Genomic DNA, 15196 nt, shown 5'->3' with positions numbered 1-15196 from the left:
TCTTTCTCTGTTTTAGTACCTCACTGCCTTCAAATGATCTCACATATAACATGTAAATGTGGATTGAATATAAATATGAATGGAAAAGCTGTATGGAATTGAAGTGAAGAGATAGGAGTTCAGATTGTCCATCAGGTGCCCACTAGCTAGGTGATCTTAGACAAGTTATTTACTGGAAGTGACCATTTCTTTCTCCAGTTCATTTTACAGATGAGGAACCTGAGGCAAATATGATTGAGGGACTTGCCCAGAGTCTCACAGCTAGTAAGTGTCTGAGGTCAGATTTAACTCAGGAAGATGAAATTTCCTGACTCCAGGCTTGGTGCTCTATCAGCTGTGTCACTTAACTGCCTACCTAGCTGATTGCAGGAGCAGATGTAGAAGGTTGAAATGTAGAGGACATGTTTGTCAAAGCACATGCTTGGAGGGGCCAGTCACACCTCTGTTACTGAAGGACCAGTTAGTTGTCTTCTGGTAGTATCATAGGGTGATCCCCTTGGGCCTTTCCCCTGTCCTCATATCTTTGTACATTCTAAACAACTCTTGTCTATCTCCTCCCATATCTGCCCATGACCTAAAGCTATATTGTAATGTAATTGTATATTTTTCAATCTAATAGAAAATAGCCATGTAAAACATACACATATATAAGGAAATGGCTTTTTCCTTAGTTCAGTCAGTCAATCAGTCAGCAACCATTTATTAAGCATTTGCTTATGTTTGAGATATTGCTCGAGTTATTTATAGATAAGATTTCTCCCCTGTGCAACTATAAAAGACCTAAAAGAATCTTATAAGACATAATTACTCAAGACAAAACTTCTTAAACTGTGGATCATGATTCCATCTGGGGTTGTGTAACTGAATGTGGCGATCACAAATTATAATTTATTATCAATAAATGTTTTTATGCATCTATTTTATGTGCCTATATACCAGATGTCACATAAAATTTTTCTTAGACAAAAAGGGGTTGTGAGTGGAAAAAATTTAAGAAGCCCTGCTCTAGAACTTTATTCCATAGTTGATTCTGTGAAGCAGCAAATAATTATGACTCCCCTCCCCCAAAAGATATTATATGCAATAAGTGATAAAGGAATTTACAGAAAAAGGAGCTGATTGGATACAGGATGGTTGCAGTTCAGTGCTGACTCAAAGGTGGTTGGAGAATCATCAGTGACTCCCACATACCAGTCCTTCACATTGGAATTTAAAGACTTTCACAATCAGGCTTTAACTATCCCTGATTTCCTTACTTTCCTTCCAGTCATACTGGTCTATTTCCTATTCTTCAAAATCAACGATCTAACTCTTAACTTCAGTCCTTTGGTCCTTTTGACTTTAGGGCTGGTGCTCTATCTGCTGCAACATTTAGCTTCTCCTATATCCAATCCTTTGTAAAAGTTATATTGCCCACTTACTGTGTGTTCTGGCCTCATTTCTGTCTCTTAGAATCCTTAGGACAAATGCACAAATATTGCATACATTTTGTTAACTATTACAAATGTAATTTCTTTACTTCCTACTGTGTTTTTGCTAGTAATTACAGAAACACTCAAGTTTTATTTAAATATACAGCTATTTTACTGAAGATATAAAGTATTTTGGTGTTTTATTGAAACTTTAAAACTTTTAAAGTTATATCAACATTAAACAGGGATAATTGTGCTTCCTGCTAACCTATGGCTATTCCTTTAATTGATGTTCTCTTGATTTATTGCTTTTTCTAGCACATCTAGTAATATGTCATGTAATAGGGAAAACAATGAACATACTTGCTTTACCACCATTATTGGAAAAGTTTCTAGTGCTAAAGAAAGGTCCTTTTTAACTATTGATTTTTTTTACACTGAAGACCATATTTGACCTTTTTAGCCAGCTGTTCACTTCAAAAATCTGCCCTTTGCTTTTGAACAGAAGAGATATTGAATCCTTACTTCACTGAAGAAAATAACATCTCCTAAGAAGCTCTGAAGTTTCTTGATCAAGGATTCCAAGCCCTTAAAAATACCTTTAGGTTCCTTATGATAATACCAGTTAGGCATATGGGAATTTCTTAAAGTGGATGGTAGAGATCTATTTTAATATCCATTTTAACAAAGTTCTTTAACAATTTTCTATATACTCCTATTACATATATATTCCCCAGAAAAACAACAGACCTCTCTTATTTATTATCAGGTTAATAAATAGGCTTCTCACCCCTTCTCACCCACCAGTTCTAATTTTCTTTGCTTCTGATCCCTGTTAAATGATCTTTCACCTGAGATCCTTCTTTGTTACTCTGGGAAAGTAACTTTCTCAGTGAAATCAGCTCATTACTCTTCAGGGAAAGGTTCTATCTTCCACTTAGACCACTTAGTTCAGTGGTTTTGGATTTCTATCTCCTTTCACATTAAATTCATCTTCCAACCACTTAACATGTCCTTTTTCCCCCTGTTTTTTCCAACATGGCAACTCTGATTACAGACCTACAAATATATCTCATTTCATTCAATATATATGTGTGTGTATATATATATATATATATATATATATATATATATATATATATATATATATATATATATATATTTTTTTTTTTTTTTTTTTTTTTTTTTTGCTGAGGCAATTTGGGATTAAGTGACTTGCCCAGGGCCACACAGCTAGGAAGTGTTAAATGTCTGAAGTCTGATCTGAACTCAGGTCCTCATGACTTCAGAATTGGTGCTCTATCCACTGTGCCACCTAGCTGCCCCAATTGTTATAGATTTTTGCAAAATTTTATGTAAACTGAATACTCCAGTAGATATACATTGATCAAATATCAAAAGTAGTTTGATATTTAAAAGGATACATCTATAGATTCTGTCATAAGGAGAAAAATAAAGGATTCCTTTGTAAAGTACCCAAAATTTAAGTACAGTCTTATTCTCTGCTGTGCAAAGGAAAGCCAGCACTGTCACTTGTGTTCATTGCTCATTGACATCTCCTTTCCTGCCCCTCATTCTAAGTATCCTATACCTTAAAGGTATGACTCAGGGATCATATACTTCATGAGAGCTTTGCTGATGTCCCTCCTCCTGGCACTAGTTGATGGCAGTTAATACTCTTAAGTTGCCTAGTTATTACTTGGCTATTCATATACTATAGGACTCCTGTGATTCCCAGTAGGATGTAGTCTCACTGATAGTAAGGATTATTGGCTTTCATCTGTCTCTTTTTATTTCTCAGTGTCTCATACATAATAGTTACTTAATACCTATTTGTCACTATATATATGAATAGAGAAGTTCTCCATATGTCTGATAAAAGCCATCCCAATACATTGCATTCACTTTTGATCTCCTTACTTTTAATGAATTTTGTATTTATTTTTTATAAAAATAAATCATGAAAACCTGCTTTTCATACCAGGATATAGTCTATCTAAAGAACTAAGTAATAAAATCTCCATGCCATCATACAGAGAGCTCATAGGTATGTGGATTTTAAGATATTTGCTAAAGATAAGCAGATAATTATGTTGAGCAATAGGAAGAATTATAAAAGCTACATGCTTCAACTGGGGAGATGGCTTACCTGATTCATAAACCTGGGGAAGACCCTAAAGGATCATTTAGCAATTTGAGATTGCTGGATGGCATAGTGGATAGAGGGTTGAGATTGGAATAAAGAAAACCTGTGTTTAAATCATTTCTCAGACTCTCTGTAAGTAAATTAGTCTCTCTCAACCTCCATTTCCTCATCTGTAGAAAGGGGATAATGATAGTACATACTTTCCAAGGTTGTGAGAATTAAGTGGAATAATATGTGCAAAGTGCTTTGAAAACCTTAAAGCACTACATAAATGATATTGTTATTCTTCATTTATTATTATTCTTATTATCTTGTGGACTTCATGCCAATGAATATGGAGGAAAGTATCTTGAGAAGGATCTTTATTTATTTATTTATTTATTTTACAGAGCAATTGGGTTAAGTGAATTGTCCAAGATCACACAGCTAGAAAATGTTAAATGTCTGAGTCAGGTCCACCTGATTCCAAGACTGGTGCTCACTAAGGACCTTTAGTGTGGAAAAGAGAAAATTTGGGACAGCTATTTTAAATATATTTTACTAACTGGATAATTTTGAACATGTGATTTAATCTCGTTTTTTCCTACATTTACCAGACAAAAGCACTACTCAATTTGTACATGAAAGAACTGATTGAATAATTCTGATTTTATAATATAACTGTAAAAATATAATTTTGAAAACTGGTTGATATTTCAAACTTTTAATAATAGTTAATTAGTATTTGGAGGACTTCATTCAGAAGAAGAATTAAATTTCTGTGAAACTAGGAGCAATAGGTGAAAATTGCAACAAGGCAAATTTAGGCAACTTCTAATAATCAGAGCTATCTTTAAGCAGGTCTGCTGCTTCAGGAACTGCCTGAGGAGTAAATCAGACTCTCACTTCTTTGGAGGTCTTCAAACCAAAACTGGAAGAAAAATGGCCATGGATGTCATAGAGGAAATAAGTTTTCCAAGTATGTTAGACCAGCAGTTGTCAATATGCGGGCTCAGGACCCCTGAGACACTTTCAGGGAATCTGTGAGGTTAAAGCTGTTTTCATCATAATATAAAATGTTTTAACATAAAATGTAAATAAATCTGAGTAGATATAACCCAAAGAAACAGAAGTTTTTTTGAGATAGGGGTCCTCAATTTTGAAAAGCGTCGAGGGGTCTTGAGACTAACAAGTGGGAGACCCACTTTCTAGCTATTGAGTTTCCTTCTGATTCTGTGACCAAAAGTAAGAAAGTTAGAATTCTCTTGTTTTTATACATAGAACTCTTGAAGCTTTGGAAAAGCCAGTTCCTGCCCTGGGGTCTCCATTTTGTTTTCTGTCCAAAAGGGAGAAAGTGCCCTAAATGTTCGTTTCAATACTGCTTCTGAGTGAGAGAGAGGACCTGGGTTCAAATATTCTAACTTTTCCCTTATGATCCTGGGAAAGTCACTTCCTGTTCCTGGGCCAAATTTGTTGTTGATATTTTTTCTGTTGTTGTTTTTCCCATCTGTGGAAGGAGATAGTCCTCCCAGGACCCTTCCAATTCTGGATCTGTGAGCCCATTACCCAGAGAAATTATGGGAGTTCATTTTTCTCATGGTTGGCCTCCGTGGTCCCTTTCTGCTATAACAGTGTGATGCTGTGATGCCTAAGGCCCCTTCCAGCTTTTAGCTTCCAATGTATATTACCTCATTTCTCATATATACTTTGATGGATCTGTAAGGTTATCACAGGAAATGTTTCCTTTATCGAGACAAATCAGCTTCCCTTCACGTCTTCTCATCCTGAATGATTTCTGCCCATGTCTTTCTGTAAATTCCCCTTAGAAGATGATTCTTCGTCATACTGTAAGAAAACAAAATTCATTAGACTTGCCTCTCTCCCCCTGCTTCTCACAAGGGTTTTCTCTGTGACTTTCCCTTGCCTTTTTTATTTTACATACTATGGTAATGTTATCTTTCTGTGTTAATTTACAAGGTTTCTAACCCAGAGGCACTATTATAGGATTATAGCAAATGACCATTGTAAAGAAAAGGATATTCTTTATTATTTATTAATTTCAAAGGTGACTGTGCTGACTCTTGTAGTCACATGATCGAAATCTAATTTTTCTCATAAAATCCCAGCCCAGCGATTAATACACTCATGTATTGACATCTATTATGTTTAATGACATACACTTATACAGAGGCATACTAGATCATACAATTGTAACTGATAGCATTTGTGCCTATTTATCATGATGAAATTGCTAATATTTCACTACTGATGACTTGATCTTTTATACTTTAAATTTTGAAAACTTAAAACAAGGTGATTTATTTTGTGTGTGTGTGGGGGGGGGGGCTTGATGGGACTTAATAAAAGCTGTTTTGGGGAATATGACTCATAGCAGCATCAATGATACGACTGAACTGGAGATGTGTGCAGGGGATACTTTACTACCTCGATCTAGTTAACTATCAGTATTCTCCACAAAGATAGTAGGTCTCCTGTGTTCTCTTAGACTAGGATTAATAGCCAATCACTCAACAAAATTTCATGCATTTTGAAGAAATGATATTAAGTGAATATCAATAAACTTTTGAATCAAATCAGGATGATGCTGAATACATAGACATTTGTTTGCTCCATTTCTATCACAATCTCTTTAGGAGATCTGTCAGGCGGAAAGGACTCTCAGTGCTCAAAGTTCAAAGACTTCTCTAACTTCATGAGTTTTCAATGTTATGTCCTTGAAGGGAAACTTCAAATTCCTCACTTTATATTTGTTCCTTTGTAGTCTGCATATATAAGTAAAAATGGCCTACTTACATGAAGAGGATAAAGAGTAGAGGAAAGGAAGAATCTAGAGGAAGGCAACTCATTCATTTAAGAAATATATTTCCTGGGAGAAAAAAAAGGCCTCAATGTCATTGGAAAGAAGGGCATATCTCATGAACTTGATTTTCTTCAATAATTTCTTGTCTGCTTTGTACTTGGCTATTGTAAATACTCTCGGCACAATGACAAGTAATTAAAAATAATTATCTACACACTTCTGTCTGCCTGTGTGTCATCAGAGAAATATGAGGTTTGATTGCAATGTTTCTAAAGTAGATTTCAAAACAAACTAAAGCTAAAGCCATTATATTCGGCCCCTACCTAACTTTTTAGTTTTGTGTATCACAGCTCCTCTAGTTTTGCCTCCATTTCTTTTTTTACACCATTTTCCCTAAAGATCTATCCAGATTCTTCTTTTTCTTCTTCTGGTTGGAGACAATTGGGGTAACGTGACTTGTCCAAGGTCATATAACTAGTAAATATCTAAGACTGGATTTGAACTCAGATCTTCCTGCCACCAGGGCCAGGGCTCTATCCGCTGTGCTATAAACTTTGCTTTAGTCAATCCAAATTCTTCAAGACTTCCTCCATGAAGTCTCCCCAGCTTAATCTTACAACTCTCATTTATCAACATTCCTCGCATTTAGAATACTAGAATCCTGGAATTTGGAGATGAAAAAAGATCTTTGAGATCATCTTGCCCAGACTCTTACAGATAAGGAAACTGAGATCCAGAAAGATTGAACAATTTATCCAAGTTTAAAGATCTAGGCCAGGATTTGAATCCATTTCTTATAATATTAAATCTGGTGACTTTTCTACTACTGCCTTATGGCCTCCTCTCTGTCCTTAGTACTAATTGATCAATTAATTATGTACACTCTAACTATATTCATATCACATAGTCTTTTGTTATTGCTTAACTCAGTATTTCTTAACTTATAGATTTTAATCATCTATAGGAGGAGAATTATGTTATATAATTCTTTGTATCCTTCATTCCTTATAAAGTAATATGAAATAAAGGAATCTATCAAGAGTAGGTATTCAGTTTTTCACTGTGTGTGTGGGGGGGAGTTGGACTTGATTTTGGATCTAGCCATAGTTCAATTTTTTTTTTTATGTAAAAATCTAAATTAAACAGTAAAGTTATTTGAGTCAATAGTCATAGGATTTAGAACAGGAAGAGACTTTAGAAACCATCTAAAGTCCCCCACTTTGTCCCAAGACTGCAATACTTGATAGGCTCCTTAATATGAGTACTGCATCCAACAATGAAAAATACCACTTACCCATGCTATGGACATCCTATATCCATAAACTTCCCTAAGTTCATCACCAGGGGGACCACTCAGCATGCTTATCTCCCCCATGCCCTTAGTTCTCTTGAGATATTGGAAACATCTTTACAGAATCGAGACAATCCATCAGTTATCTCCTTCTCTCACCACCTGGCTGACCAGGTTTGTAAATAGTAAAATGGAAAATTCTGAAAATAAGGAATAGAGGGGTCAGGTGGCTTCACTAAGGTTATATGAAAAATAAGTAATTAATCTTAAATCAGAACTCAGGTCCCTTTCACTCAATATACAGATATATTTGATGATGTCATGTCTTTCCCTCCCACTTATGTTAAATACTATCAAAGCAAAGATTTATGGTTAAGATAAAGAAATCAGATGACTCATAGTGTTCATGCATCAAATAGTTAATAAGGGTGCTGGGCACAGGAGAACATTCGTGGCCATTCATGCAAATGTATAATTTAAATCACTGACTTAAAGGGAGATTTATATTTCCTATATAAGTATCTCAATGAAAATTTATGATCATAATTTGATATGTAATGGAATTCTGGCAGTCTTATTGAAATTTAATAGAAAATAATATTATGTATTTTAAATCAATTCAAATTATCAAAATGAATAATTAATACATCTAGCATATAATTGTCTTGCATCTATTATTTAGCACAGAGGATTCAGAGTCAAGTACAACTAAAAGTTGAAACTTTCTGGATCTCTGCAGAAAGAAATATAAAATCAAGTAGAAATTTTTTCTTCCTTTAGTAAGAAATAATTCAAGGAGAGCAAGAAATGGAGAGATAAGCAAGTGTGTGCACTGAAATTATTTTTTATACAATATCTACAAGCAGGACTTGATCAGGAGCCCCAGGGAATCTGTATTCAGTGCTTCCATGTGGTGAGGGGAGAACTTCAAGATGAAAATAAAAATTTAAGCATCCAAACTCTTAAAATATTGCAAAGCATCTTGCATAGATTTCAGTCATCAGTCAAGTTCATTTGGTGAGCCAGCTTGTAGGACAATATGTTACAGTATTTAAAATAATGGTTTTACTTTCCAAAATGCGTGTGGGCCTTCTGCTGCTTAGTGTAGTATCTACTTTATGCTGGATTCATGGTAGATTGTACGGATTAGATTGAGGTGAAATATGACTTTCTACTCAGTTCCACAGAACCTTCAGATTTGTCTTTTGATATATGTTCCTTAAATCAATTAATCAAACAGTTAGCAAGTACCTACTATATGTAATATAGTTTGCTAGGAGCTTATTGTTGTTATTCTTTTCAGGCATTTCCAAGTCTTTGTGACCCCATTTGGAAATTTCTTGCAAAAATACTACAATGATTTGCCAATTCCTTCTCCAGCTCATTTTACAGATTGGGAAACTGAAGCAAACAGGGTTAAGTCACTTGCCTAGGATCACACAAGGTAGTGAGTGTCAGATTTGAACTCAGGCCCAGCACTGTGCTTACTGGGCCCCATTAGCTGCCCTATTATTAGGGATAGATCCTTGAGGATACAGATTTTTTTTCTTTCTTTCTTTCCCCAATCCATTGATAATCATTAATAAAGTATGCATTTTATCAGGAATGGAGAGTTGAAGTGTAATAAAGCCACCTATATTTGTCAGTTTTAAAATATCCTACAAAAAGTTAAATTTGCATGAAAAGTTTAGAGATAATGGTGGTGGTGATAGTAGCGTTAGTAGAGGAATAGTAGTGCTAGTAGTAATCATAGTAGTAGTAGTACTGATAGAAATAGTAGTAGTAGTTATAGTAGTAGTAGTAGTAATAATAACAGTAGTAGTAGTAAAAATAGAGTGAAAGAGATTAAGTATGTTGACAGTCTTCTACAGAGGATAAATACTTAAATCCCAAGACTATGCTCATAGCTAGAGATTCAAAGACAGACAAAAACCATTGAAATCATAGAATTTAAAACGTGGAGCAGACGCAAAGGATTCACTTCTCTTCATTTCTCGGATACACTCATTCTTTTGTCCTTCCTCTGATCCTAGGGCACAAAGTGAGCTTAGTACTTTTCCCCTGGCCTTTGAGCACAACTATGCTCAGCTCCTGAGAGACACACCTTTCCTAGCATGGATTGTCAACAAACAAAACAAAAACAAAAAACAAAAACAAAAACAAAAAAAACAAAAACAAAAACAAAAAAAAATCTGTTCTCCTGTCATCACATGCTTATAGTAGATGCTCCTAACTTATTGACAGGCTTCAGGCCTGTTGATCCCCTGCAGTTTGGTTTTATACCTATGCTGAGATTGTTCTCCAGGATGTGACAGCTTCTTGAAGCCTGTTAATAAATTTGGAGCATCTACATGTGAAGACAAGAGAACAGGCTTGTTTTTGTTTGTTTGTTTATTTATTTGTTTGTTTTTGTTTTGTTTTGTTTTGTTTTGTTTTTTCCTAGTAGCCATGGGTCCTGCTGAAGCAGGTGCTAGGGAGAACTTAGAGCTTGGTCAGACATTGGAAATGCCATGATCCACTTCACCTGGGGCCATTTCCAGACATCCTCAATTTTGCTTTGCCACTGGACTTAGATGACTGGAAGAAAGAATGAGGCTGAAGACTTTGTATAATTCTGTCTCATTTAAATCCAGTTCATGAGCAAGTCAAGCCGTTACCCTTTCTCTGCTTTTTAACCATGCTTTATTCTGTTTTCATAAATCTATTTATGTCACTCCTGCTCACAATTCTTCAGTGGTTCCCTTTTTGCCTCAAAACTTAAGTATCTGCCCTTTACCCTATCATTCCACATACTGTTACCAACACAACTGGAACATGTTAAAGAGGCAGTGATGGATGTTAGTTCAAATAAGCCTGGCACAAATATAAGTAGAAGAGCAGTCTGTTATACGACTATTTGATGTCTATGTCAATGGATTTCCAAAATTATCTTGTATTTAATTTATCTGTTTGTATGTGAATATGTTGCCCATTTGCTAATAGAGCGTAAGGTCCTGGAATACAGGGCCTATTGGAGATTTTTAAAAATTTGTTTATTTGTTTTTTAATAACCCCAGTGCTTTATATATTCTTTGCCTGTATGTCAGTTGTGTCTGAGTCCCATTTGGGGTTTTCTTGGCAAAGATGCTGGAGTGATTCTCCAGCTCATTTTTCAGATGGGGAAACTGAGGCAAACTGTTAAGTGACTTATTCAGGGTCATACAGCTAATAAGTGTCTGGCCTGGAGTTGAGTTCTGATTTTCCTGATTCTAGTCCCAGTGCTCTATCCACTGTGTAACCAAACTGCCCCCTTGTTATAGTTGTATTTAGTAATTGCTGGCTGATTAATTGATGTAGATATGACAAAATATCAGTTAAAATACTGTAGTGTGAATACTTGCTGTTGTTTCTGTAAAAAGTGATGCTATCATTCTTAGGAAGTATATTTGATTGTTATTTAAAAATTGCAGTGAAATCATTCATTCATGAAATATCCATGAATTTCTCTACCACATGTAATGCATAGTCCCAAAGCTCGGGAAGATACATGGATAAATCAGAAATTGTCCATACCTTAAAGACCTTGAGACTGAGTCATCTATACTTTGTTTCCTCCGGAGATGAAAGAAGTGTACATTTATAAAGTGATGGGCCAGGGTTTAGTGCTTTATTCCATAAATATGAAGATGGATGTTTTTTTTTTTTCTAATTGTTTTCCCTGTGTTGTCTCTTTCCACTTCTGTCTATCCTACACATTGCTATCAAAGTAATTTTCTTTAAATGTATATCTGACCATGTGACTCCTTTACCAGTTCCAGTGGCTTCCTATTACTAGTATAAAATAGAAATTCTCCTATTAAAAATTTAAATACCTATATAATCTGGCCCCAACCATTCATTTTGGCTTCACTGGACATGGTTCTCCTTGCCACATTCTGGGATCCAATCATGCTGGCCTTCATCCTGTTTCTCCTACGCAAAATTCTGGCCACATTCTACATGCTTAAAATTCACTCTTTCCTTTCCTCCATGTTACAGAGGCCTTTACTTCATTTTAGATTCATCTTCAGCACATGATTTTAAAAGACTGTTTCTTCATTTCCTAGCTCCTAGTGTTCTCCCACTCAAATTATCTTGCATTTAAGTACTTTGTATATATTTGTATTTAATCAGTTTTTACTTATGCTAGATGCATGTATATGTACATATAAGCAATGTATAATTTATTCACTGATTTTTTCTCCATTTCTGGTCTACTCTGTTCTTTCATATTTCATATTAAGTACATACATGATTGCTCATTTTAAAGCTAAGGAAACTAAACTTTCGGAGCTTAAATGACTTATCTAAGGTCATACAACTCTTTAAGATGAGGGACTGGAGTTCTCTACAGGTCTCCAGCTGGCAAATCCAGTTCTCTGTATAGAACATTAGACAGTTCATCTCTTTTACCTTTTAGCAGATATGAATTTTGAAGAAGAGACGTAAGTGTCATTAAGTATAAGTTAGTTAAAAACATTTACTAAATGCCTACTGTGTGCATAACCTTATGCTAAGCACTGGAGAAATACAGGAAGGTAAAAAGTGGCATTGGGCCACTTTTCAAGGACCTTAGACTATAAGAAGCTTATTAATTCCAAGTGGATGAGACCCAAAAGCAAATAGAGGTTAAAACCATAGAGTCCTTACTGCACATACAAGGAAATAACAATAATAATATCTTTTATATAGTGCTTTAAGGTTTGCAGAGCATTTTTGCATAAACTATCTTATTTGAGCCTCATAACAATCCACTGATGTTATAGAGCTGTTTTAAATTCCCACAGCTTATTAGGGGACAGATCAAACCTGGAACTCTCTTCTCTGACTCAAATACCAATCTTTTCCTCATTGCATTGGTCAAAATCATCTTTTCTTGGAAGCCCATGAATTTCCTGACACTTCTAGTCATCTTACATGGTTGTTCAGACTTGGAGCAAAGAACTCCTAGAAGAATAAGACAACTTTTTTTCTTAGCAGAAACAGCAGTAATAATAATAATAATTCCCATGTCTAGAGTACTAGAAGACTTATGATCAAAGGTTTAGAGATGGGAGTGATGTTAGAGTCTACTAGTTCGATCACTTTTTACAGTTGGGGAAAATGACTTTGAGAGAGGGTTATGCAGGCTGGGAGGATCAGCACTAGGATTGTGGCCAAGCCTTTTAATTCCAGATCCTGCTCTCAATTCCATATCAGCCTGGTGTTTAAGGTTTGAAAAGTTCTTCCTTCATAACAACACTGAGAAAAAAGGAATTTGAGCCTAACAACAGCAATATTAATAAACATTTGCATAGTTCTTAAAGGCTTGTACTTTACATATATTAGCTTGTCTAATTCTTTCAGCAACCCTTAGGCAAGTGCCATTATTATTTATATTTTATGAGTCTTCAGGAGCTTCAATGACTGTATCTGAGACAAGGTTTAGACCTAGATCTCTTGATTTTAAAATCTGTACTCTTTCTTAAAAAAAAAAAAAAAAAAAAGGAGAAATATATGTGGAAAATCTAATATGGGCATAGATAAAGTGTCAGATGGAATTGATGCATTAGGGAAAAGAGCAGTGTGTTCACAATGAACAATGTTCACTGAGCGGTATGTGTTCAGAATTCTGGTTCAGAGTAAGCAGCTGCATTCCCTGAAGCCCTGGGGAGATTCTGTTTCCTGCATAGAAATGCATCTTCCTCTGCAAGAAGACATGTGTTGATGAAGAGAGAGTTTCATGGAAATAAGGCATTTAAAGAGACTGGGGTACCAGGTGTTCTTGAGAAGCAGATCTAAGCTGTGGCTTCCTAAAAAGAAGGCATTGAAAGCTGAGAAGGAAGGGTTGAGAGGATATGTTCTAGACAAATCCTTTGCCTTACTACCAGGAGACTAGATATCTCAAGATTCCTTGGAAAATAACAGATATACTTCTAGTTTCTCATAAACTGCATTGAGTCCCAAGCACCTGAGGGAGAGGTAAGCATGTTCTAAATGAAATTTGCAGTAGAGATGAACAGAGAGGTTCTTTTGCATATGTTAAAAATATATTCATTTTTAAATTTAAGAGGTAGCAATTCTGAATGACAGTTGCTCTGAAAATATCACTACAGCTAACTTTGCAATAATTCCATTACAATTATGTGTGTTATTTTGTTCTGGAAAGTCCAAGAGTATTGGGATGTGACCCAAAAAATGTTCAATTATGCACTAGCAAACAAAAACTAAAGCAATTGGTTTATTGGAAGTGAACTTGTGATTTCTGGCTTTCTGAGAGATAATATTCCTACTTATGCATTTTGATTTCTTTATAATGATGACAATATTGATTTCAAAATATGAGAAAGGAAATGAAGGAGGACAGCTCCAGGAAGAAAATTAAAACACTAGGTTGCCAAGACGTCTTGTTCATATAAAATCATGACATCTAATTCATCCAAAAATGTTGTCCATGGGGAAAAAAAAATCAGCACAAATGCAATTACAATTCAATGAGAAACTAATTGAACTATAAGCAGGGACTTTTACCTGGTGATATTTTCTTTCATTTAATGAGCAGGAATTCTTTAAAATTTAATTTTCAAAATATTCAAATAACCTTCCATCTGAAGCTCCAAGTTGTGCTAGGATTGTGCAAGATCTGTGGTAATTTTCAGTCTTCTATTATATCTTGTCCCTCAAAATTCTCTCCAAATTTTAAATTATTTAAATATTTTTTAAATTATTTGATTTAATTAGATTATTATTTCCAAATCCTTTACTGCTTAAAGACTACTTATCCAAAGACTTGAAGGAGTGATTGAAAAATAATATGGTAATAACAGAAAGTTCATTGATTTACAGTTGGAAGCTAGCTAGCCCAGCCTTGTGCAGAAAAGAAAACTGAGGCTTAAAGATCTAATGAATTTGCAAAGTCATGTAGGTAATAGGTAGCAAAGGCAGACTGTGAATTCAATTTCTCCTTGCCCTATGTCTGAAATTGTATCGTCTTTGTCACCTAACTGCCCACTGCTTCTGCAGTCACCACCACTACCAACACATCATCAAAACATGTTATTTTATTAAGTTGTAAAAATAGTCTTTAGAATGTTAAACACACAAGTGCAATAGTAGTAAATCACTTGTCCTAAGACTGTTTCTTTCCAAATCTTATTGAAAAACATGGGGAGGTGGCAGGTAGGCCGTACAGTGGATAGAGCACCAGTCCTGAAGTCAAAAGGACCTGAGTTCAAATATGGTCCCTGACACTTAATACTTCCTACCTGTCTTAACCCCAATTGCCTTAGAAAAAAAATAGGGGGGGTAGAAAATGATATAATCATATCAATAACAACTCTGTTTTCTAAAATATGAACAGTTTTCAAAATAAATTCAAGTTGTCAGCAACAATATGAAAAAAAAAAAGTTTTAAATCACTGGTAATTAAAGAAATGCAACTTAAAGAAACTTTATGGTTTCACCCCAAAGCCATCATATTGGCAAAAAAAATAATAATAAAATGATGGTTGTTTAAAAGTCTATAGGGAAACAGTTCACAATAATGCAAA

General features: G+C 35.0%; 1 protein-coding gene and 1 long non-coding RNA gene across 3 annotated transcripts in view; one reads left to right on the top strand and one right to left on the bottom strand.

Annotated features, from left to right (window-relative positions):
* The window catches only part of GRM7 (glutamate metabotropic receptor 7), a 1106888-nt gene that overhangs the window by 129130 nt on the left and 962562 nt on the right, over positions 1 to 15196 (top strand). The window lies entirely within an intron of this gene.
* LOC141551879 (uncharacterized) overlaps positions 4249 to 15196 on the bottom strand; it is a 72817-nt gene continuing 61869 nt past the window's right edge. The window contains exon 3 of the long non-coding RNA XR_012484990.1: positions 4249 to 5382. This is a non-coding gene — a long non-coding RNA (uncharacterized LOC141551879). The remainder of the gene's footprint in view (positions 5383 to 15196) is intronic.

Source organism: Sminthopsis crassicaudata, chromosome 1 (genome assembly GCF_048593235.1).
Source record: "Sminthopsis crassicaudata isolate SCR6 chromosome 1, ASM4859323v1, whole genome shotgun sequence".
Taxonomy (NCBI): Eukaryota; Metazoa; Chordata; class Mammalia; order Dasyuromorphia; family Dasyuridae; genus Sminthopsis; species Sminthopsis crassicaudata.
Note: the sequence above shows the minus strand (reverse complement) of the source record. Positions and strands in the feature narration are given on the sequence as shown.